Source organism: Giraffa tippelskirchi, chromosome 12, assembly GCF_054371585.1.
Source record: "Giraffa tippelskirchi isolate mGirTip1 chromosome 12, T2T-mGirTip1v1.2.pri, whole genome shotgun sequence".
NCBI lineage: Eukaryota > Metazoa > Chordata > Mammalia > Artiodactyla > Giraffidae > Giraffa > Giraffa tippelskirchi.
Genome location: NC_137286.1, coordinates 132,930,109 through 132,955,028, shown reverse-complemented (window position 1 = coordinate 132,955,028; position 24,920 = coordinate 132,930,109). Strand labels below are relative to the sequence as shown.

General features: G+C 35.5%; 1 protein-coding gene and 1 long non-coding RNA gene across 2 annotated transcripts in view; one reads left to right on the top strand and one right to left on the bottom strand.

The window, feature by feature from the left end:
• Positions 1-24,920, bottom strand: part of GPC5 (glypican 5) — a 1,454,838-nt gene that overhangs the window by 248,566 nt on the left and 1,181,352 nt on the right. The gene's annotated exons all lie outside the window — the stretch shown is intronic.
• Positions 4,291-5,962, top strand: LOC145530213 (uncharacterized). Its single transcript, XR_014071563.1, has 2 exons — positions 4,291-4,352; positions 5,573-5,962. It is a non-coding gene; the product is annotated as an uncharacterized LOC145530213 (long non-coding RNA).

The following is a 24,920-nucleotide window of genomic DNA, read 5'->3' as shown; positions in this document are numbered from 1 at the left end:
CAAAATGACTTAGAATGCATTGCACATAATAATTGCTCATTAAATGCTAGCTGTGCTAGTAATATCTATTATTTTTTTTAACCTTCCAATCACTCTTTCCCATTCTGTAGTAGTCTTATTCATTCTATTTTCCACTTAAAGTATGTAAATGCTTGCCTTTTTGGTCTCCCTTTATTCAAATATCAAGCAAAAATTAAAAGTCTCCTGAAGATATTTCACTACAATAAACACATCTCTTGCTCCCATGGCTTTACAACTGTACTTTCTATTGCTGTTTCTCTCACAGGTTTCTCTTAGGACCTGTCTTCAAGTATTTGAAGATACAAATACCTATCTTTCAAGAATTTTAATTACAGAAAAATCACCAGTCCCTGCATTGTATTGTCACTATTTGCTATGAATGCAGTTTTGTTGATTTTTCGGTACTTACAACTTGTGCATTTTCTAATCCCGCATTTCCCTAAACATCAGTCACAGGTACCATTTGTCTAAGGGCAAAAAAAAAAAAAAAATATATATATATATATATATTTAAAATTGGTGGAAAATAGAATGGAATCATTGCTGACACCTCTTTAGGTGGTCCACGTTTCATTATTTATATTATTGATATCTTTGTGATCCTCATAACTATGCATTCAACAATGTTTCCATACATTCTTAACTGCTATCTTAGATTTTTCTGCTTTCCTAGACTTATTTGTCATATCACAAGTTAAATCACTGTGTTTTACATGTACCAGGTTGAAGTTCAGTATACAAATTAGGGGCCAGGACCAGAGCTAAGAACAAATGTACAAATCCCTCCATACTCTACACAGAGCAGAGAGCTGGTTAGAAGCAGTTGGGACATGATAGCTTCTAACTAAACCTCACTAGGAAGAAGCCACATCATCCTGCCTCCCCAACCAGCCATGCCCTTGCCTGCTTCCAATCAACTGCACTAGCTTAATGAGAATGAAGTATCCGTGTCTACCATAATTCACTTTTGGTCAACAGAAATGAATATGAGTTATCACTTCCAGAACCAGGTAAGGGAGCACTTAGAGTCCCCTGGTAAAAAATCCGGGGACCTCACGGAAAAGAATCCTAGCATCTCATTCCCTGACTGCTCTTGCAAGTGCTGAAGGACCAGTCTGTTCTAGCAACAGTGGGAGAAGAAGTTTTTCCCACAGCTTACTGGAATTTGAGACTGTGTGCCTGTCGTTGGCAGGAGGGTATGCAACAATAAGGCTTGAGGTAAATCTGATAGAGTACAACTGAAAGGGAGACGGGCAAGAATTCCCACCACTTTTTGACTCCTTGAAGTCCTCTTAGGATGTGGAGACATTTTCAGAAGTCTTCCTTGTTCCATGAGGAGACTATGGAAGTTTGAAAAAAAATGGCAGGAGGTGTGGGGTAGCCCAGTGTTTGCCAGGCCAACAAGATTCTCAACTTGGATTTGGAGCTGGAGATTTGACTACTTGGACAAGGCAGATGGAAGTCCACCCTCCTTTTTAAGGTGGTCTTCAGTGATGAAGAGGGCCCCAAACCAAGCACATCATTTCAGATAGGATCAGTTTGAATCGCAACCATCCTGGGAGCACATTAACACCAGAAAAGACAATCAGATAAAAATGGGATTGAATCTTAAGAACTGAAATAAGACCTACTCAGTAGTTTCTATGTGATTTTCAGGCAATTCAGTTGTGGCCCCTTCTCTCTTTAGTGTCGGGTAAGTAGCAGAGATGTCAGGCTGAGGCTGAGGGGAGATTGCCTAGGGCTTAAAATAACTCAAAAGTAGGCAGCATTCAACACCTCCAATCTGGAAACTTCAGTCTACCTCACCAGTGTTGTACTAGAAAGTGTCAAAAAGAACAATACACTGTCTTGGAAGACAATATATGCCAATGACTGGAATTCATTTGTGCTATTTCAGAACTGCCTAAACACTTCGGGCAGGCTACAAGAGGGGGAGGCAGACACTGATAGGAAAGTAGAGATAGAACAGGTATCTTTTTAAAAGCTCATTTCAGCTCTACAATATATTCTAAAGCCAAGTTCTAGAGCATCACTTGAAAGAAATCTAATTACTGCTTTGTAACTGTTCCCTGACTTAATTTGTTGAGACTGAAAACAAGAAGGGAACCTTCTTATATAATTCAAAACCAATAATACGTGTCATCATGACCTGCTCATGGAGTTGTTGCTGCTAATGAAGGTAGAAATACCATATTTTATTTTGTAAGTTGCAGCAAATATGGTTGTACCATATAATAGAATATGTGAACACGTATTTTGGAAGTATTCTTGTCCTTTAATGCATGATAAGGAAGAAGCTCTCTGCACGTAGGTCATTTTGCCTGACCACCGATTAGTCCAAGAGCACAGTGGTTAAGGGATGCAACATGATGATGGACAGCTGAGGAAAGTGCAACCAATAAACAAACCCAAGCTATAGTATGATTCTGTAATCTATAGCTGCCATGCTGAGTGAGTAATTATGCTGTTGCAGAAATGATAAATAATGCCATGCTATCTTCACTGGGAAAATGAAGTATTTCCTGCCCCTCAAATTGCTAAAGGTGAAACTTGCTTTCTGGACCCAATCTGTTAGAAGGGAAATAATCTGACAAGATAATTCTTCTTAAAACTGCTCCATGTTTTTCTCTATGGCATGGAAATAGTTTATCAGTTTTATCCATACCTCGTGATGTAGGGAGGAGGAAAATGAAGGCATGAGATTCAAATCGATGTTTTTTCTAAAAAAATATCAGAATCCCAGAATAATCCTGATTATGATTGGCATGCTAATTTAGCTCCATTTGACTAATGAAAATTATTTTTTAAAGTTTAATTTAATGGGGGAAGAAATAATGGATTATTATTTGATCATGTTGTGGAAGGCTAAATAGAAAATAGTTCAAAATCTGTGTACAAGTTGTTTGTGTATTTTCTTGCATATTAAAGAGTCACGGAAGCTACTAGCAAGTCTAAGTTAACACCATACATTAATATTATATTTTTGTGATAACTGTCAATATTGTAAGGTAGTTTTGCTCCCCTCTTATTTCCATATGTGATTAGTAGAATGATACATAACACACCTCGGTTAGGCTACCTCTCACCCAAGGCAGCATTAAATCAGCTTCCCATCCAAAAAGGCATCAAGCTCTAGATAGAGATTCAAGGTGAACATGGACTTTTATGAAAGATGTTTTCAGGAGGCAGCAATGAGGCAATTCATAACATGGCACAGAGCACACAGTGCTTACAATCTTCTTTAGATCTCTCTTTCTCTTTTCACATAGCCACAGCTCATATTTTTCGTCTCATTTAAAAATCCTTCACATCATGTGGAGTCCCTCTGGCCTTGTCTCATCTGGGCTGTGCCTCTTACTCTCCAGATCCTTAAAATTCCATGCTGCTAGGGGCCTCCCACAGCTCAAGTTCTTGAAATGTGAGCTCCATTTCCTTTGACTGCTCTATTGGGATCCTGATGAAGGAACTTCCCCTTCAATGCCAGTATTTTCAACAAAATTCATAAATTATTCTTAGAGGATTTTTCTTGAAGACTTTTTCTTCAGTTGGCCATAGAGTTTAGCATTTCTACTCTTTAACTTTTTAACTTTGTCAACATAATTACTACATAATCCTTAAATATTACAACTACCGAAAATAACTAATAGTTTTATTTAATTATAAAACATGAGTGATCTACTTTGATTGAGTTTGTATGGTGACAATTAAAGCAGAATGTATTTTCACTGCAATGAGATGGAAAGATACTTAGAAGGGATATTCTAAGAATCGGAATTCCATAATCCTTGATCTGATCCCTGTGGTGGACACAAGCTTCTTCTGTGTAACTTGAAAGAGCTACATAGCAGGGACACAAGAGAAAAAGATTGTATACTATTAAAGCCTTGTCTATTATAGTTAACTAGCCCTTATCTCCTTAGTGACATCATCTATAACCTTAAGGACTTCTCCTGCCCTTTGGATAAAAGGCTTAGATTTTATGTCCTTTACCTACATGACAGAGGATGAGATGGTTCGATGGCATCACTGACTCAATGGACATGAGTCTGAGTCAACTCCGGGAGTTGGTGATGGACAGGGAGGCCTGGTGTGCTGCAGTCCATGGGGTCGCAAAGAGTTGGACATGACTGAGCAACTGAACTGAACTGAACCTACACTTAACCTTGACATTTAGGTCTTAATCACCCCAACAATGAGAAAGAGCCAGTAACAATAGAGAAAAGAATGTTAAGGAAAGTAGAATTCTTCTCCCTGAAGCTGAGAACACCTGACTTAACGTCAACTGAGAGAATCCTACCCAGTCCTGTAAGGTCTCGGTTAGTGTGCATGGGGTAAGTTGACAGCAGTCCTAACGTGAAATTGCCTTAAGACAAATACTTGTTCTTTACCACTGAAGTCCACATTGATAGTCCTAATTTTTTGTCTTTGACCTATATCATCTTACTTCTCTTCTTGGTAAAGTTGGAATATTGAGTTTACTCTATACATGAAAATGTGTGACTTATAATTATAGCCACTTCCTAAAAGAACTTCATCATTAAACAATTTCAACTCAGAAGTTTGGTGGCCAAGAACAATTTCCCAATGGTAGTCTACGGCCTTTTTTTTCTTTTTTTTTTAAGTGGCCAAGAATAGTCATATCCCAATTGATATGTATTTTATAATTATGCATTCTTTTTCTGAAAATTCAGTGTTATGCATTTCTTCCTGGAAGATAAAATTTACAACCTCAATTCATGAAAATCATGAATATGGGAATTCATATTCATATCATCAAACTCTTTTAAAGCCTTGTATTAGTAAACTTATTTGAGATAACACCTCGGATTATATACTAAAATTAACCTAAATTCTCAGTGGACATCATTATACTATCAACATCACACTGATACAGTCTCAGAAATAGAAACTGGATCAAAAGCTTAATAATTTCTGAACATATTTCGATTAAAAAAGCAAGCAGTGTGTTAGACGCAAATAAGGAGTTTTAAATGCTTGAGAAAGGAAATCTAAATTTATGTCAAATATAAGTACCTCTTACTGGAAGACAGTTCTTCATGGGTTCTTCACATTTCTGCATCCTTTTCAAGCAGAGACACTTACTGTCCTTTAGACTATCTCGTCAAGGATGTGTGCTTGGCGAATAACCTTAGGAAACAGTGTGTAACTTCAGAGCCAAGGCCAAATTTGCTCACAGTCTGGAAGATCATGATAGTGCCTAATTGTTGAGCGAAGGCAAGTGTATTTGCTTTCCTTTATATAAAAACAAAATGTGGGGACTCTAAAGTCAGGGTACCTCTCCTGTAATAGAACCCATTTTGGCAAACAGAAAAGCTTGGGCAAAGTTTCAAGAGCTTTCTTAGATCTGAGGATATTTTCCACTGGATTTAAATTTGATTATTAACAATAAACTTTTTAGGAGACATGACTGAAAAGAATTGTGTTGCTAAGTTTGCAGTGCTCAAAATCAACTAAGTTGTTCAGCTCTTTTAAAATGAGGAAGTGTGTCTATACACTAACCATGCAAACTTGCTTGTGTTTCTTTTTTTAGCAAAAATTTTATCACACATTTGAAAACAGAGTTTGATCCTTACTGTAGACTTGAGGATTTGTCATAACCACCTACTGAATTTACTTGGAGATAAAAGAAACTTCAAGAATTGTTAAAGGACTTCCATGATGGTCCAGTGGTTAAGAATCTGCCTGCCAATGCAGGACATGGGTTCGATCTCCAGCCCAGGAAGATCTCACAGGCTGCAGGGCAATTAAGCCTGTGCACCACAACTATTGAGCCTGAATGCCCCAGGGCTGGTGCACCACAACAAGAGAAGCCACCGCAATGAGAAGCCCATGCGCCACAACTAGAGAGCAGCCCCCACTCACTGCAACTAGAGAAAGCCCATGCAGCAGTGCAGACTCAACACAGCCAAAAATAAATAAATGAATACAATTTAAAATAAACTGTATTTCTATTAAAAAAATTGTTAAAAAAAGTTTTTTTTTTTTGTTTAATGTGAGAATTACTTGTTGCCTAAAGTCCCTTTTAATGTTATAGCACACTGTATATGAGACGGTTGTAACGTGTGTGTGGGTATCTGGGAGTACTTATTTTGTAGGGTGAGAAACTTCCGCAGCTCTCACAGCTGTTTACCAATTCCTTCATGTAACTCTGTTTGACTTGTGTCCTACATAGCCTTCAAAGCAAAAGTTCTACATACTTTTAACTCTCTCAAGTCTTCATTACACTTCCTTCTCATTCTGAGCAGGTGAGTCGTCTGAGGACACAACTCTTACAGACAGCGTTTTGTCCTGAAATCTTGCTTTTTACCTCAACATTTGTTCTGTATCCTCTCACATAACTCCGTTGCCTCCTATTTTCTCATGGGAAGAAATATTCCTCCAGTTCCCATGCCTGAACCTTTCTTTCCTTCCTCCTCCTCCAGACCTCATTCAATAAAGTTTTACAGGATATTGAAAAGTCACTCTTTTATTTTTCTCTCTTTTTTTCTCTCTTTTGCCGCTTTCTCATTGAGGTACTAAATCATTTCTGCCAAATAGTTTCAAAGCTATGAAACTGATTTTGCCATTATTAGCCCATCGCTCACTTCCAGGTTAGATTTGCAAGACTAGAATGATTTCTTTAAAGAGAGTAGCTACCATATAAATATGGGGAAGTACAGAACGCTAGAGAGTAAATGGAGTGAGTAGAGTGCTTCTCTTCATTTTAATCCAAGTATAACATTGAAGGTCCCAACAGGAAATAGAAAACGTACCTCAAGTGCTAATTAAGAATATTTTAATAAAGGAACAATTTAAAAGTTATGGAAGAGGTTGTGGGAAAGGAAAAATGGAACACGAAACCATCTGGAATGAGCAATGGAGAGGAATTATTACCATGGCTAAGCCTTAAGGGAGGAACAGAATAGTGGTTCTCAGAACCCAGAAGGACTGGAGCTCCAGAGCTGTAGGGGAAGGCTTCCAGGAGGAGGTGTGCCTTCAAGAGAGGACCAGAGCCTGCCATCTGGCAGGAGCAGGAGAGGAGAACAAGTCCCATGGCTTCTATTACCCCACACACCTCCTCCTCTTGTGGAGCTGACCTAACCAGAATCCAGAGGAAGGGAAGCTGGGGCAAACCATCCCAGGGCACATCGCAAGCTGGAAATGAGTGGAGAATAGACATGAAGCAGCAAAGGGAAGACATAGAAACCATCAGTTAAGAGGCCTTTTTGGAAGAATACATAGCAAGCTTGATATATATTTGCTCATTATCATTATAATTATTACTACCAGTGGATGACAGGTGGGATTTGTACTTGATTCTTGTGTTACAAAACCTAAATATTAGAGACTAGCTTGAATGGAAAATGAGAAAAGATGACATTAAGAGTGAGATGCTTCAGCTTCACTAAAAGTCCTGGCAAAGGCTTAGCATGTTTTCTGTGTGCTAGATGTAGACCTCACAAAACAAACCTAGGTGAACGTCTTTCCTAAAGATTTTACCCAAGAATATTATCATAGATGACCTTAACAGAGGGTTGGATCTCTGGAAGTGAAAGTGAAGTCGCTCAGTCGTGTCCAACTCTTTGCGACCCCATGGTCTGTAGCCTACCAGGCTCCTCCATCCATGGGATTTTCCAGGCAAAAGTCCTGGAGTTTGTTGCCATTTCCTTCTCTAGGAGACCTTCCCCACCCAGGTATTGAACCTGGGTCTCCCGCATTGTGGGCAGACGCTTTACCATCTGAGCCACCAGGGAAGTCCCTGGAAGCTAAGACTTGAGACCAAAGTCATAAACATCCTGTGTGATATGGAGGCTGGGGAATGGGAGTGGAGGCTAGGAATGGGTCTCAGTCAGCAGTGAGTTTCCAAGGAGCTCAAGAAGCCCATGAGAGAGTCAGCTTTGGCTATTTGCTTCGACCAAAAGGTACTGTTGTTATGATGTGAACACTTTGGTTATGCAAAACTTTATCTTTTCCCTTTCTTCCAGTTCCACTCCCTGGACCTATGTAGTGATAGTCACTGGGACATAAGAAAAGACAGGAGAAAGAGAATGATCCACCTCATTTTCCCACTAAATGTTTCCCAGCCTTAGGTAGAAATGAATGGTGGAATAGGAATTTTATATTAGTTGAGTTTGGATTTAACACACTGGATTGGGATATTTAATCCTTCCAAAATGAGAATGTAATTTAAGACTTGAGTGTGAAAAGAGAAGCTCTACTATCTATGTGAGATGCTGGGATAGTGTGCAATAGGTCTACAGAACTTGTTCAGTGGTATAGGAAGAGAAAGCCATTTTGTGATGTTCTCCAATACAAGTCCAACTCTTTCAGTAAATTATAGCATTTACAACTACTGTAAATTTACATTCCTTTTTTCCTGAGTTCCCACATTCTCCCCACCAACATGCTTCAGTCTCTCACACTGTAAAAGGCTTCGCAACTCTTGATATTGCTAAGCCACGTTTCAGTTCCTTCCTTTCTTTTCCAAATACTTTGAAGTGATAGATTTTGTTGCTATTCACTCTCCTGACTATATTTCTTTAATCAATTTGATTGGGTTTTATTTAGTTATTTTAATCTCTAATATACTTTGGGGATTACCTCTATGTGAACATTACCAATGAACTAATATTTTTAAAAATGGATTTAGTAGATTACCAGAAGATCTTTTTTTCCTGAGAACCTTGAACTGGATTGCTCTCAAGACTGTGATTCTAGAGTTGCTATTCTACTTATTTGATAGTTATATAAGTCCTCCTCATCAAATGATAGAATTTCTGGCATGATCCACCAAATCTCTTTTGTCTCATTTAGTAAAAATCACTTAAATATTGAATCTAAAAAAATAGTACAAAGGAACTTATTTACAAAACATAAGTAGAGTCACAGAAGCAGAAAGCAAACTTATGATTTCCAGGAGAAAAGAGGATAGGGAGGGATAAATTGGCAGATTGGGATTGGCATACACACAGCTGCTATATATAAAATAGATATTTAATAAGGGCCTACTGTATAGCATAGGGAATTTTCTCAGTACCCTGTAATGACATATATTGAAAAAGAATCTAAAAAAGAGTGCACATAAGTATATGTGTAACTGATTCATTTTGTTATACTACAAAAACTAACAACATTTTAAATCACCTATAATTCAATAAACATTTTTTAAAATCTTTATTTTTATTAGGTATTTTTCTGAGATTTTTTTCTTACATTTTTGGTTTTATAAGTACTTTTCTTTTTTGTCTTCATTTATTCAGTTATTTTTCTTTATTTCATAACAATTTAACAAAACTATTAATGCATTTCAAAAATAAGCAGTAATGAAAGATTAAAAATAAAAAACGATTATTTTTCATTTTCTAATCCACTTATGCTCCTCAAAGGTAATATTAACTCATTACTGTTTTTCTGGTATTTTTTAACATCTGTCTCATCAATTTTACCATCTTTCTCATCAATTTTGAAGAATTGATGCTTTTACCATCTTTCTCATCAATTTTGAAGAATTGATGCTTTTAAACTGTGGTGTTGGAGGAGACTCTTGAGAGTCCCTTGGACCGCAAGGAGATCCAACCAATCCATCCTAAAGGAGATCAGTCCTGAATATACATTGAAAGGACTGATGCTGAAGCTGAAACTCCAATACTTTGGCCACCTGATGTGAAGAGCTGACTCATTAGAAAAGACCGTGATGCTGGGAAACATCAAAGGCAGGAGGAGAAGGGGATGACAGAGGATGTGATGGTTGGATGGCATCACCGACTGAATGGACAGGAGTTTGAGCAAGTTCAGGAGATGGTAAAGGACAGGGAAGCCAGATGTGCTGCAGTTCATGAGGTCACGAAGTGTTGGACACAAGTGAGCGGCTGAACAACAACCATCTTTCTAAAGAAAATTGTTGTGACAGCTCGATTTATTATTTTTAAATTATATGCTGTCTTCCTCCTTGTATATTAGTAATATAATTACTACTAATAAACAAATATTAAATAATATACAAATTAAAGTAAATCAATAAATTAGTATTAACAATTTTGATATGCGGATATGCGGATGACACCACCCTTATGGCAGAAAGTGAAGAAGAACTAAAGAGCTTCTTGATGAAAGTGAAAGAGGAGAGTGAAAAAGTTGGCTTAAAGCTCAACGCTCAGAAAACTAAGATCATGGCATCTGATCCTATCACTTCATAGGAAATAGATGGGGAAACAGTGGAAACAGTGTCAGACTTTATTTTTTTGGGCCCCAAAATCACTGCTGATGGTGATTGCAGCCATGAAAATAAAAGACGCTTACTCCTTGGAAGGAAGGTTATGGCCAACCTAGATAGCATATTGAAAAGCAGAGACATTACTTTGCCAACAAAAGTCCGTCTAGTCAAGGCTATGGTTTTTCCAGTGGTCATGTATGGATGTGAGAGTTGGACAGTGAAGAAAGCTGAGCGCTGAAGAATTGATGCTTTTGAACTGTGGTGTTGGAGAAGACTCTTGAGAGTCCCTTGGACTGCAAGAAGATCCAACCAGTCCATCCTAAAGGAGATCAGTCCTGGGTGTTCATTGGAAGGACTGATGTTGAAGCTGAAACTCCAATCCTTTGGCCACCTCATGCGAAGAGTTGACTCATTGGAAAAGACCCTGATGCTGGGTAGGATTGGGGGCAGGAGGAGAAGGGGACGACAGAGGATGAGATGGTTGGATGGCATCACCAACTCGATGGACACGGGTTTGGGTAGACTCCGGGAGTTGGTGATGGACAGAGAGGCATGGCGTGCTGCAATTCATGGGGCCACAAAGAGTCGGACACGACTGAGCAACTGAACTGAACTGAACAATTTTGAATAGCAAATTTTTTAAAATTTGGAGTCAATTAGCATATTATTTCCTTTACAATTCAACACAACTTCTGACTTTTTTCTAGAGACAGGATCTTTACATTTTGTTTTAATTTTCTCTTCACTTTTTAAAATATACTATTCTAATTACCAGCCAACCCTTGTCCTACTTCAAATGATTGAGCACAGTCATTTATCTATGATCTCTCCTACAGCTGATATCCCACAAGCATTTTTATCTTTAATACTAATTATTTTATTTTAAAATTCTTATCTTTCATTTTAGAATTTGTATATATGATTCACCTACATTATTAAATTGAAGTTATACAAAAGAAGAACCTTATCTTGCTCATCTTTGTACTCTACACAATGTTTATAAGATGTGTGTTATTTTAATTTAAATGAATTAGTTGGTTTAAATAGGTACATGTTCTCTGCAAAGAATGTATCAATCTAAAAATAGTTGGCGAGATATCTCATAAAGTTGCTTATGCAACAAATACTAATATTTTAAAGTTTGTTTTTCTATTGCAAGTAATAAATTCTCTTCAGTGCCTATAGATATGAAGGCATCCATAATAAAAATGCAGTTATCAGAGCTGTTAGGAAATTCAATATGAAATAAAAATGAAATATACCACTTTAAGAATAAATAAAAGAACACATGGTAGTTATTACTAATTTGTTAGACGTAATCTTAACTACCAATTCTTAGCATATTATCTCTATGCATAAACAATAATGTGTTTATTGATATAGTAAAACATCTTCCACAATTGCTTGACAAGAAACTCTATAAGTATTTTCTTAATTTTTAAAATACAAAGTGAGTGATTTAGTTGAGAAAAATAATGATTATTATTCTGAAATTATTTTTTTTTAATTTTCTATTATAAAGGGACAGCTGATTTAACAAAATCTTTTTAACCCAGACATGACTGAATTTATTCTTAGATACTGAATATGTGAGCCAATATAGACAGAAAGTTAAGTTTAATAAATTCTTAATTTGCTTTACTTTAATACTGTTAATAATATAAATGAATTTGAGATAAAAATTAACAATATTTTTATGATAACACATGCATTACCTAAGAATACTCATCTTTATTTTGCATGGCTGTCTCTAGTCATTTGATCAGTATAATTATTGAGGACATGAATATTAAGCTACTGTTAGATTACTTTCCTTTTTATATTATTTTTTAACATTTTCTGACAAAGTTACTCTGTCTTTTGAGTTTTTTAAAATTCTTTTATTGAAATTCACATAAGGTAAAACATACTATTTTAATCATATTTAACTAAAGAGCCAGTGGCACTGAGTATATTTATGTTGTGCAACTCTCACCATCATCCATCTCCCTAATAATTTTTCACCTTCCTAAACTGAAATTCTATCCCCATTAATACCAACTCCGCATTCCCCCTCCCTCAGCTCCGCCTGGCATCCACCAATGTTCTTTCTGACTATGAATTTGATTATTCAACAGTATCTCTATTAACACATAAGTTGAAACCTACAAACACGCCTATGACAATCTTTAGAAAAAAATGAGTAAAGGAGAATTAAAATGATCCATTTTCAATGTTAAGCCTTTGTGGCAGGGGTGGATGTCAAAATAACCCCAAAATTTATCATCCTTTTTTCTATTTTTCCTTGCAACAATCTATCTTTAGCCTGTCAGGGATCAGATTATTCATGAGGATCTCTTATGAGGAAAAGAATATTACTTAACTTGGCCTGAAGGAAGCATGTTAATAAATACTTAGACATGATCATTTGTGCAAAAAACTGTGTAAGTAAGATATCCATGGAAATTTGCCTTAATTTTTAGAGGTTATTTACTAAGAATCAGAAAGGATCAAGAAAAAAATAGGTGCAGAGAGCTTAGTTTTTGTTCTTAATGTCATTGGTGAACCATTTGCTGGAGAATTTTCCTTAATTTCACCATGGCAATCACCATGGGAGGAGTTCTTACACACTGCACATAACTGAGGCATTAGATGTTCTTTGCTTTTAAGCAGTTGCCAAAAGAGGGAGGGGTGTAGTTTTAATTTAAATACCTATAAATCATGTAATTCCTTTCAGTTCAGTCTCTCAGTTGTGTCCGACTCTTTGCGACCACATGGACTGCAGCACACCGGGGCTCCCTGTCCATCACCAACTCCCGGAGCTTACTCAAACTCATCTCCACTGAGTTCGTGATGCCATCCAACCATCTCATCCTCTGTCATCCCCTTCTCCTACTGTCTTCTATCTTTCCCAGAATCAGGGTCTTTTCAAATGAGTCAGCTCTTTGCAATCAGGTGGCCAAAGTATTGGAGTTTCAGCTTCAACATTTGAGTCTAAATTTTCTAAATCCTAGAAAGGGGTAATAATTATAATCCTTGTTATGTTATTGCCAGTCATTGCAACTTATACAAGTTCCCTGAAAGAATATATAATACAATTTTAGGATCATCACAGTTTTGGTTCAGTAATAAAGATGTATGGCTAATGTCTGGAAAGGTAGAAAAAAATCAGAAACATTTTTCAAATGAATCATTTGTGAGAATCTCACATGCCGGGATGTAGGGACAGAAGGAAAGAGGCTTGAGTAAGATATTTAGTAAGAAATCCAACTAGGAGCTTTTCGGGGGGTGGGGGGGGGGAGAGTATGAGAAATAAAACCCCTGGAAAATGGCAAGTAGAGAAAGATTAAACTGAAGCCTGGTAGACCAGAAATCTAAGGTAAGGCTTGAGTTATGATGAACAATAGATTTCAAATGGAAAGGAGAGCTAAAGGAATTGAAAGCTGGATTGTGAGTTGCAGCTTAGAATGATGCCACTGGCTCTTCTATGTGGAGGGTAAAATCTAGGAGGCGATACTTGAGGTGGGGAGATAAAGAGGAAGAAATTGCAGCTGATCAGCTGTGAGATGATAGTCCTTGAGGAGAGAGATAAGACGGGCAATAAGAAGTAAATGTGTTTGTGATGTGCCTTGGAGGTAACGTCAATTTAATTCAATGTACTCAGGGATGGGATATAGATGGAAAAGTGGAATCAATGATTACTCTTGTTACTGGGTTGAACAACCAGAAAAATAATGGTGCCAAAGTGGGTTATCATTGGATGGGGAAGCCTGAGGCTAAATCACATTTTGGTGGAGGTGGGATCAATAGTTATGGTGTGATTATCTTAAATTGGATAGGGGGAGAGGTCAGGTCTTTATTTCAATTTATTTTCTAATTTCTTTTTATCTTCTTATTGTGATTACATATGTGCGTTTTCTGCTCCCCTACTTCCCCTCCCCACTGTTAGGTTACTGTGTAGCTTAACTATTATAAATTTAGTGTTCAATTTAAAAATCAGCTCCTGGATTTATTCATTGGCATTTTTTTCTTTTTATAATTTGCTAATCTGTATGTCTTCCCTCTAGTTGATTTTGCTTTCCAATGCTTTTTAAATTAAATGCTTAATTCATTTTTATTGTACTTGTTCAGCAACAGGAACATTTAAAGTTGTTTTGTGTTTGTCTTCAGAGCAGTTTCTCTGAAGCTCATAAATTTTAATATGAAATATTTTCACTCCCATAATTTTAAGAATATTCTGCAAATTCAGTTTTAATTTTTTACTTGGCTTAGATGTGTTTAACAGAGGATTTTAAAATTAAACAATTGCAAGCTATTTATCAGTGCTTTAAACGTTCATGATTTAAGTCTTACAGTAGCATGTGTATTCTTTTTCCATTTTTGAGTTTATTGTCTGATTTATTAAAATATTACATAATACTTGAAATGGGGTATTCTGCTTTTCATATAATATATAAGCACGTTTATATATTTTATTCATTTTGTTTTATTTATATTTTCCTGATCTTTATTAATATTTGGCCTATGTTATCTTTCATGGTCTTAGAGAGGGAAATTAAAGTATTTTAACATAGTTTCCTGTCTTTTTTTCTCTTTAATTCTTACAGTTAATACAGTTAATGTTTTAAGTATTTTGAAGCTATGCTATTTGGTACATAAGAATTCATTACAGATAGTCTTATAAAATAATTTTATGTCATGCTCTTGTTACAATGTCTATCTTTATAGCTGAAAATTTGAGTAATAAAATAGTATAATATTTTGCATAAACATATTCAATATTATTAACAGTGTAACAAATCTAGAGGTGGTAGTTTAAAAATACACTTATTAAAATATATAATAGTCAAATTCATATAGTAAATTCCTTGCTAATTTTACTCAATATTTAAATATTGAAAGTATAAAATGTTCATAAATCACTGCACACAGTCTAGGTTATGTTTATAATTGATATCCCACGGAGTAGATGTAGACTTTCCTTGTATCACTTTATGCATCCAGAGTATGCTAAAGTCTTATTAAATAAGCATCTTTGATTTAAAGATATAAATTCATTATCAGAAGGCTAAAAACATAGAAAACGCACTTTTTCTATTTTTCTATGTTGAGTCTTTACTGAAGAGAGCACACAAGTTCATTTTTACATTAAAGTACCGTGGATGTATCAACATACTTTTCTTCAGAAAACTTAATTTCATCTCATTATTCCTCTGGGTTCTTCTGGGGAAAATTGAATCTTCATTTATATCAGCTTTTTCATTTGCCTTGTAGGCCTTTTTGGGTGTATATGCTGTTGGTGGGGGAGGTTTCCTTGGACAAAGGTGTTTGGAAAACACGACATCCCTCCTACCCTCTCAGAGACCTCAAGTGAACATCACCATACTCAAGACTCTAAGAAGTCTCTTTCACTGGCGTTGTGAAATTTAACTCAAACCATTTTTTAAAAATGTATTTTAGCATCACAGAGAACACACATTCACAATGCTAGCTGGACATATTTATTTTAAAAGCCTGTTCAAGTTGGGTGTATAGCTTTTTAAAACCTATCTTGATCAATCTGAATTGTAAACTCAAATAAATACCCTGAGGTCAGGCTCCTTCTATGATCACTGTTGTGGGTTCCCCGCCTCCCAACCCTGTACTTCTGCTACCTTGCCTGTTCTGTGGAAACGTGGCCACACTGATGGGTCCACATTTCCTACACTATACTTCACACAATGCTGGAAATGCAAGTTTCCCTTTTTGTGCCTGTAGTCATCAATACATCTGATTTTAGATGGTTGGGTAGCATCACCAACTCAATGGACTTGAGTTTGAGTAAACTCTGGGAGACAGTGAGGCACAGCAAAGACTGGCATGCTGCAGCCCATGAGGTTGCAAAGAGTCAGATAGGACTTAGGGACTGAACAACAACTAGTATCTTTTTATTACCATTTGACTTAGACTATTCCCATCATTTATGAAAATGTCTACATTGTCCACGTAATTGTCTTCGTTGTCCACATAAAATAACTGTTGTAGGAAAGTGAGCAGTGAACTTAAAATCAGAAGGCAAAAACAGAACCTTGCAGCTCTGCCACTGCTCAGCCAGGTGATACTCGGAAAGTCACTTACTTAAGTTACCTGACTCTGCTTCCTTAAATATAAAATGGAGATAATCCTATATATGCCTTTGATACAAGAGTTGCCATGAAATAACGTACATGCTTTGGGGTACATGATGGTGTCAGGTACAAGTTGACACAACTCTAATTTTTTCCAGAAACAGCCTTCTCTGTCAAATGTGTTTTATCCCCTTCATTAACAATATATCCTCTTATTTGTATCAACCTTATGAAGAATACAATAGAAAAATCTTATGATGTAAGATTTGTATCATTTTCCATATGTATTCAAGTCTCCAGGAAGTTAATAATAAATTATTCTAATGATAATGACTGAAACTCAATATTTATGGAAAATTTACACAAATGTAGATAATAGCACAATTCTTGATGTGCTTTGATTGTTCTGAAATGGCAGTTTTCAATAAATATTGAAATTAGGTGATAATCACTAGCATTATGTATTATTTATCAGCATTCAGGTTGCCATGAATAGGGATGCCCTTTCACACATTAACCTTCCTTCAAAGAGCTTAAAGAAAAGAGCTAATTCAAAATGCATTATTATTCTTCATGCCTTTTTCATTTTTCATTATTTATTGTAGAAATGTATGTATGCTCTTAGGGTAGAAATGGAGTTTCACTTTTACCCAGTCATGTTTAAAATAGCTCTGAGCTAAAATTATTCTCACTGGTACCCAATGCAAATAAGCTGACCATGCAATTTTCATGGTTGATTCTTTGAAACTTTTGTAAAACTTAAGCTCTAAGTTTAAGATCTCATAGAATTAGAAATAGTGGGAACATCCTGTTTTATATACTGGCATAAAATAACATACCAAAAAACAAGTTCTCTGCCTCTGGAAACACTTGCTTAGTTACATTGCCTGAGAGAAAGAGTTATATTTCATGTTTTTAAGAGAGGACACTGAATGCCTTCAGTATTTTAATAGTAATTAGAATTTCTCCTTCAAATTTATTAGAGAAGTGTTTTGGAATAACTCCTATAAATAGAATTTTTAAACATTCTGAAAATTTTTTAAACTTTTTTAAAAGGTTACTTAAAAATAACAGGGTGATAAAAAGCTATTTCCGAAGAGAAAGAACATTGGCTTGGTAAATATAACAGTAAGAATCTTGAACACTACTGACCAATTCCATGTTGTAGACATTTAAGATCCTGTAGAATTTGGAAGGTGGATTTTTGTCAAAGGAAAATATTTGGAATGGATTACTTTAATGCAATTTAAGTTTGAAATGTCTTTGCCTTGGGCATCTGTTTCCTGAAATGTTGGTTGTAAAGATGCTGGTTGTGAACTCCAGTCTCAAAAATCGTTTCTAGACAAACTAAAAAAGAGAACAAAGATGGAAGACATCTGATTCCAATGAGTGATCCAATCATGAGATCACAGATATGACCATGGGATAAAGAAGGGAAAGTCCTCTCTTTTCCCCATGCTACTTACTGGAATTAGTTCCCTACAACTATCAATCTATTGGTGGTCATTGTTTTAAACTGCATTATTAATGCATTTGTTTTTACTGCAATTTAATCCTGTCCGCCATTTATCCTAGTTCTTTCTTCAGAAGCAAAATGTGACTTATTATGGCTATTAAATTGCCTTAGACTTCCAGATACCTCCTAGAAAGGCTTGGACTACCCAGGGACTTCTGTTTTGTAGAAGCCATTGCAAATAATTTCTCTGAGCAAAGAAATGTACTCAGATTAAGGAAATATATTGGTTGTCAAATCCTCTTTTTCCTCTTTAGAGGGTCAGAATGTTTTTTATAGATTTGCAATAGCAAAACTCGTCTAATCTATCTTAGCATGTCACAGTGAAAATGACATTTTTGTTTAGTAAGATAAATAAATAAAGTATTGTTTATTACCTCGGAACTATCATCAAGATAGTATTAAAGCAAGAGAGGATTCCTCCAGTTCTGTTTTCTTTTTTTCCCTTAAGATTGCTTTTGCTATTCAAGGTCTAAACTAAAAACAAATCTACTACGTGACCCCAGCAATCTTACTACTGGGCATATACCCTAAGAAAATCATAATTAAAAACAAACAAACAAACAAAACCCATGTACTCCAATATTCATTGCAACACTATTTACAATAGCTAGGACATGGAAGCAACCTAGATGTCCTTGGACAGAGGAATGGATAAAGCAGATATGGTACATATACACAAAGCAATATTACTCAGTCATAAAAAAGAATGAAATTGGGTCATTTGTAGAGATGTGGATGGACCCAGAGACTGTTACACATAGTGAAGGTAAGTCAGAAAGAGAAAAACAAATATTGTAAATTAACACATACCTGTGGAATCTGAAATAATTGGTATAGATGATCTTATTTACAAAGCAGAAATAGAGACACAGACATAGAGAATGAGTGTTTGGATACCAAGGGGGAAAGGGGTAGGGTGGGATGAGTTGGGAGGTTGGGACTGACATATGTACACTACTGATACCATGTATAAAATATTAGCTAACTAATGAGAATCTTGGAGAAGGAAATGGCAACCCACTCCAGTATTCTTGCCTGAAAAATTCCATGGAGAGAGGAGCCTGGTGGGCTATGGCCATGGGATCACAAAGAGTCGGACATGACTGAGTGACTTCACTCACTCAATGAGAATCTACTGTATAGCTCAGGGAACTCTATTGGAAGCTCTATGGTGACCTAAATGGGAAGGAAATCCAAAAAAGAAGGGATATATGTATAGGTATAGCTCATTCACTATGCCGTACAGTAGAAACTAACACAAAATTGTAAGTCAAATATACTCAAGTAAAAATTTTTAAAAAATAAAGCAAGAAAGGGGTACTTTTTTTGATATTCTTCCTATCTGAAATTGGAAAACATTTTAGACTATAATCAGGATTTCATTGAGGAAATTGTGAATTATATTATAAACTGGGTGGTACTGCCTTGTGAATTTATTCAGAAACAATTAATGAGCTGTCTGGATTAACTGTACTAGGGTGAAATCAAATACTCCTATTTATGTTCTTTTACAAAATAGTTGTTCTTTGAAGGATCAAATATCTCTAATAAGGATGAAACCAGAGAATGTTTTTTACCTGGCATCAATTCTAGCTCAGTTCAAAGTTCAATAGACACCTTGCTTTTTTTTTTCTCCCCTTTTAAACAGAAAAGTCAACTTTGCCCAAGGAAATGTTAAGGTTGTTTTTACATTAAAACTTCAATTTTAATACCATTCAAGTCTTAATATACTTTAACTGTGTGAATCTTATGTGTTCTTTACTTAAAGGCATTAATAAAATCCATTTTAAGATTAGATGCTTGTGCCTCATAGCGTTTTCATGCATGAAAGCTGGTCAACACAGCGGGAGCAAAACCTCATTATTGGGACTTGTTCAGGTCCATTACGTTAACTGGTCTCATCCCTAAGCACTGTGATTTTGCTTACACACTGAATAGTAAATGGAGGTTAGATAAAGTTTTATCTAGTGAAGCAAAAAATCTGGCCATTTCACGTGTTTTTCTTCTACCTTTCTTTTCAGTTTTAGGACAAACCTGTAAAAAATAGCTATTATTTCCCCCTTCAGAAAGCTGAAAGAAAAGAGCTACTGATATATCCAAGGTATTAAGTGCCAGAATCTGAATCTCCTCTAACCACCCCCCTCATTCCCACTTCATCTTTCCTCCCATTCTTTCTTCTTCTTTTTTCCCTCTTGCTATTAAATATGGAAGTGTGTCTTCATCTCGAAAAAGACTTTCACTTAAATAACAATAGTATGATTACCTGAAAATCTGGAAATTTAACATTGTTATAATACTTCTATCTGCACACGTCAAAAAATTTTACCAATTATCCTAATAATATCCTCTGTAACACAAAAAATGACCATGGTCATGCACTGTACTTGGTTTCCAAGCTTTTATGTCTCATTGCTGTTGAATAGTTTCTCAGACTTTTGTTATCTTTTGTGACATTTGCATTTTAAAAAACAATAGGCCAGTTATTTTGTAGAGTGCCCTTCAATTTGGGGTTGTCTAATGTTTCCTCACACTTAGACTCAGGTTATATATACTGTTGGCAGGAATACTACACACGTCGATGTGTTGGTGTTTTCTTTTCAACACATCCCATCAAGAGGTACGTGATGTCAACTTGGCCTATTATTAACCTTGATCACTTGGTTAAAGTGGTATCATCCAAATTTTTCCACTGTAAGTTACTATTTTTCCTTTTATAATAATCCCTCTTCTTGATACTTTTATTAAGTACTACCATGTGCTAAACCTTTCACTTATTTCAAGGGTTTTGAAAATAGAGAACTCTTCACTGCACTCAAGTTGCTCAAAAAGTAGTGGGAAATCAGTATTCAAATACAAACAACAAACCAGCATGAGGTAAGATAATTAACAAAGAGTAATGCACAGAATCTCCTGCAAGAGAAGTAAATCATTAACATTTTGGTGGGGAGAGAAGTGAGGGGAAACTTACTATAGAAGCCACACAAACATATGCAGCAGTAGTTTCTTAAGGTGGGAAGGAAAATTCAGGACAAAAGGATTGCAGATGCAGTCATAGAAACCTCAGATCAATTATATATAAAGACTAGAACAATTGATGTAAATGCAGTATGGTTTGAGTATAGAAAAAATGGAAAGAATTAGGCTAGGCAGTGTGAACAGAGCTAAGTTATGAAGATAAAGATGAGCATGTATAGCAAGTGAGGGTTGAGATTACAACTATACAACAATGTCTCACAGATGGGGTCACATGATAGAATTCTAGGCTCAAATTCATTATATACATATGCACACGTTTGGATGAAAGTTTTTCTACTTTTAGTTGAATTCAAATGTCATTAATTGGAGCATCCACTCTTCATATTGGACAACTCCTCCCAATCCCTGTTACATTTAGATTCAATAAGACACTTATTAGAAGGAGAATCATTTAAGATTTAAGATTTTATTTAAGAATTTCTAGGCAAAACCGATGAGCTAATGGAAGAAGCAATGAATTCCAATCTCTGCTGGGCAAATACTTCTACATAACTAATTTGTATGGGTTCTAAGCTTTCCATTTGTTCAATGAAGAAGTATGATTGTATGATTCAGGTTTCCTTAAAATTCAAAAACGTAGGAGGATTCTACTAATTTAACCATACACAAAAGTAAAATTGATACAGTTATTTATTTTTCTTAGTTTATCTCTCTGTCACAGTATTGAACTGTAAATTTTCCTATTGCATAGGATAATATTCAAAACCTTATTAATGCAAGAATTTTTCAATATCTTCAACTCAAAATGATACACCACATAAACAAATTAAAGAATAAAACATGCATGATCATCTCACTAAATGCAGAACAAACTTCTGATAAGTTTCAATACACATTCATGATAAAATTTTTTCCAGAAAGTAGACATAGAGGTAACATACTTCAACGTGCAAAAGGCCCGTATGACAAACCCACAGGTAACAGCTGCTGCTGCTGCCGCTAAGTCGCTTCAGTCGTGTCCAACTCTGTGCGACCCGATAGACGGCAGCGCATTAGGCTCCCCTGTCCCTGGGATTCTCCAGGCAAGGACACTGGAGTGGGTTGCCATTTCCTTCTCCAATGCATGAAAGTGAAACGTGAAAGTGAAGTCATATCCAACTTTTTGCGACCCCATGGACTGTAGCCTACCAGGCTCCTCCATCCATGGCATTTTCCAGACAAGAGTACTGGAGTGAGGTGCCATTGCCTTCTCCACAGGTAACAGGCACAGTGGCAAAAAGCTGAAAGCATTCCAAGACCAGGAATAGGATTAAGAATGTTCACTCTCATCACTTTAATTCAACATATACACCAATATATAGCTATATCAATTTTCAGAATATTTTGTTCTGTGGCCATAACTATATCAAAACTACAATTTGATAGAAGAAAAAAGATCCAACAACACTCAATCAATCTATTCACTAACTATTGGCACCCCTTGTGCAGAGGACCTTCTCCAACACACACTGCAAACATGCATGAAGCTATAATGCAGGAGATACTAATGTGACTCTTTGTGATCCCATGGACTGTAGTGTGATCAGGCTCCTGTGTCCATGGAATTTTCCAGGCAAGAATATGGAGTGGGTTGCCATTTCCTACTCCAGAGAATCTTCCTGACCCAAGGACTGAACCCTCAACTCGGGGGTCTCCTGCATTGGCAGGCAGATTCTTTACCACTAGGGCCACCTGGGAAGTCACTAATGTGACAAGGTTGCTCTTAAAAATGATAAGAAAAATATTCCAAAGTACAAATAATTCAAAAAATACTAAATTAAAGCACATCTTTCAACATCATGCTGGGGTACTTTCTAACAACCCATTCATTACTTAATTCTCTAAGAGAATGTACCTGTTTGAGTTCGCTATTTCCTATTTGTTTACAGCTCAGATACTGTCAGCTATGCACTGTTCTAAGAACTTTAGAAATACTGTCTACTTTAAAATTCACAAGTCCATAAGGAAATTATTATTAACTCTACTTTCTCAGATGAGGAACCTGAGTATGTGAAAGGTAAATTAGGTATTCTAATATGAATAACAATACATTTATCCCACTATTGATGCATGTTTATTGAGCACTTACTATGTTCCAGTTAATCTTCTAGACAAAAATGGAACAAAAATGGCCAAAACGGATACTATTCTTATTCTCATAGAACTTACATTCTAGTCCATATAAGAGAAAAAAGGGGAAAGACAAAGAATAAATAACATACAAGATAAATAGGTCTAATACCTGAAGGAACTTGAATTCTAATTTAGTTCTGTCTGCTTTCACACACCATAATCTTAATTACTTCATCTTATAATGAAAAGTGTTATAAATGAAAGGAAATTCATTTTCTTTTTAAATGAAAGGAAAATCTAGGTGACTATAGCTATTGATTCTCCCATGTCCCCTAGGCAGCTCACTTTGAACTACACAAATCAGATTTTATCAAGGAAAATAATCTGATTACTTTTTCCTCAAATCTAAAAATTCCTCAAATATTCTCAAATCAGGTTAAATATACACATGCAATCTTGAAAACTACTGTGCACAATTGCAGGGACAGTATGAGGCTCAATTGAGTAGATAGGAATTTTCTTCTGCCTTCATATCAAAGTCTTCTGTTGGAAGGGAAAAAATAAAAAGTGTTTGCTCTTAACTTTTGTGTCTGATATTCCTAATTTTCTTTTCTGTCCCCTTCCATTCTCTTAGAGGTATCAGAGTATAAGCAGCATCTTAAGAATCTTAAATGACAATGATTACCTTTCTAGTATGAGCTACTATATTTAATCCACTGTGAACAGAACTGTAGGTACCACTTGTAGATAAGGAATTTGACTACATTGCTCTCTACAACCATTAAAAGTAACGGTATTGGTCTTCAGGAAGAGTAGGGTAAAATGGGACAGAGTTTTATATTTCTTTTCACAGGCTATCATTTTCAAAAGATAAAATTGCCTACACTTTGTTTTTCTGATTTTATTCTTTTTGGTCCCACTCAAACTATCATCATCCAGTTACATTTTCCACATAACCAGGTAAAGTCATTAAAACCTTTGAAAGTTTTTGAACATTAAATTCACCTATAAAATGTAAATATTGTCAACCACTGAAATTATTTAAAAGATAATTTTCCTTAAGATTTGATGGAAATTCCAAAGAAAAAATAACAAGTTTTCAAAAGGAAGTCAGTTTCACATGAATTGAAGTCATTATTTCACGGTGGCAATGTGTGAGTTAATAATTGATAAAATATTTATAAAATGAAATATGCATTTTGCCATACTATTAAACTTAAGATTTCCTCATAGTTAAGATGTTAGTCATTCTATTCCTGAGGAAAGCAAAAACAAAATAAAATTCAAGACAAAGGGGAAAAAAGCAAGATAAGGAAACTCTAACATGAAGTTGCCTTCCTATTAAAGTAACAAACAGCAAAAGTAGTGTTAAATATCTAGGACTTGTTATTTATCCAGCTTCTCATAGTTAATGCAAATTTTCATCCTCTCTGAACACGATGAAAGGAAATAGTAGACAAGAGCCATCTGCAGGAGAAAGCACCAAACTCAGTATTAATCCATGAACAACCTACACATCTATAAAAGTGAAATGAAGGAGTAGTGCTTTGATACAAGTTTGATCCAAATTAGACTAAATTATCAAAAAGGTGAATTCCTTTTTAAAGTAACTTTATGGAAAACATAATTTAAAAAATTTCAACATATTTGAATTCAAAATCTATTTTCTCTCGTTTTGTTACATTTACTCTAACATATAGTACTAATATCAGAGAGCATTACCTGATTTTCTAGCTCTTTTATATTACTGATTAAAGACTAATATTATAATACCATTTTTTATAGCTTTTCATGTTCTTTTAAAAAATCCAAACTATTTTTTTTTCCCCTCTTGGTATCCTAACAGTATGTTTTCCAAAACTAGTGAATACAGCTGCTCATTTATTTTTCAGATATCTCTGATGCAGAAATGTTTCAAAGGGATAAATTACAGACAGAATTCTAATTTACCTATTTGCAAAATACTACACTTTGCCAAAACTGATTGAACTTCAAA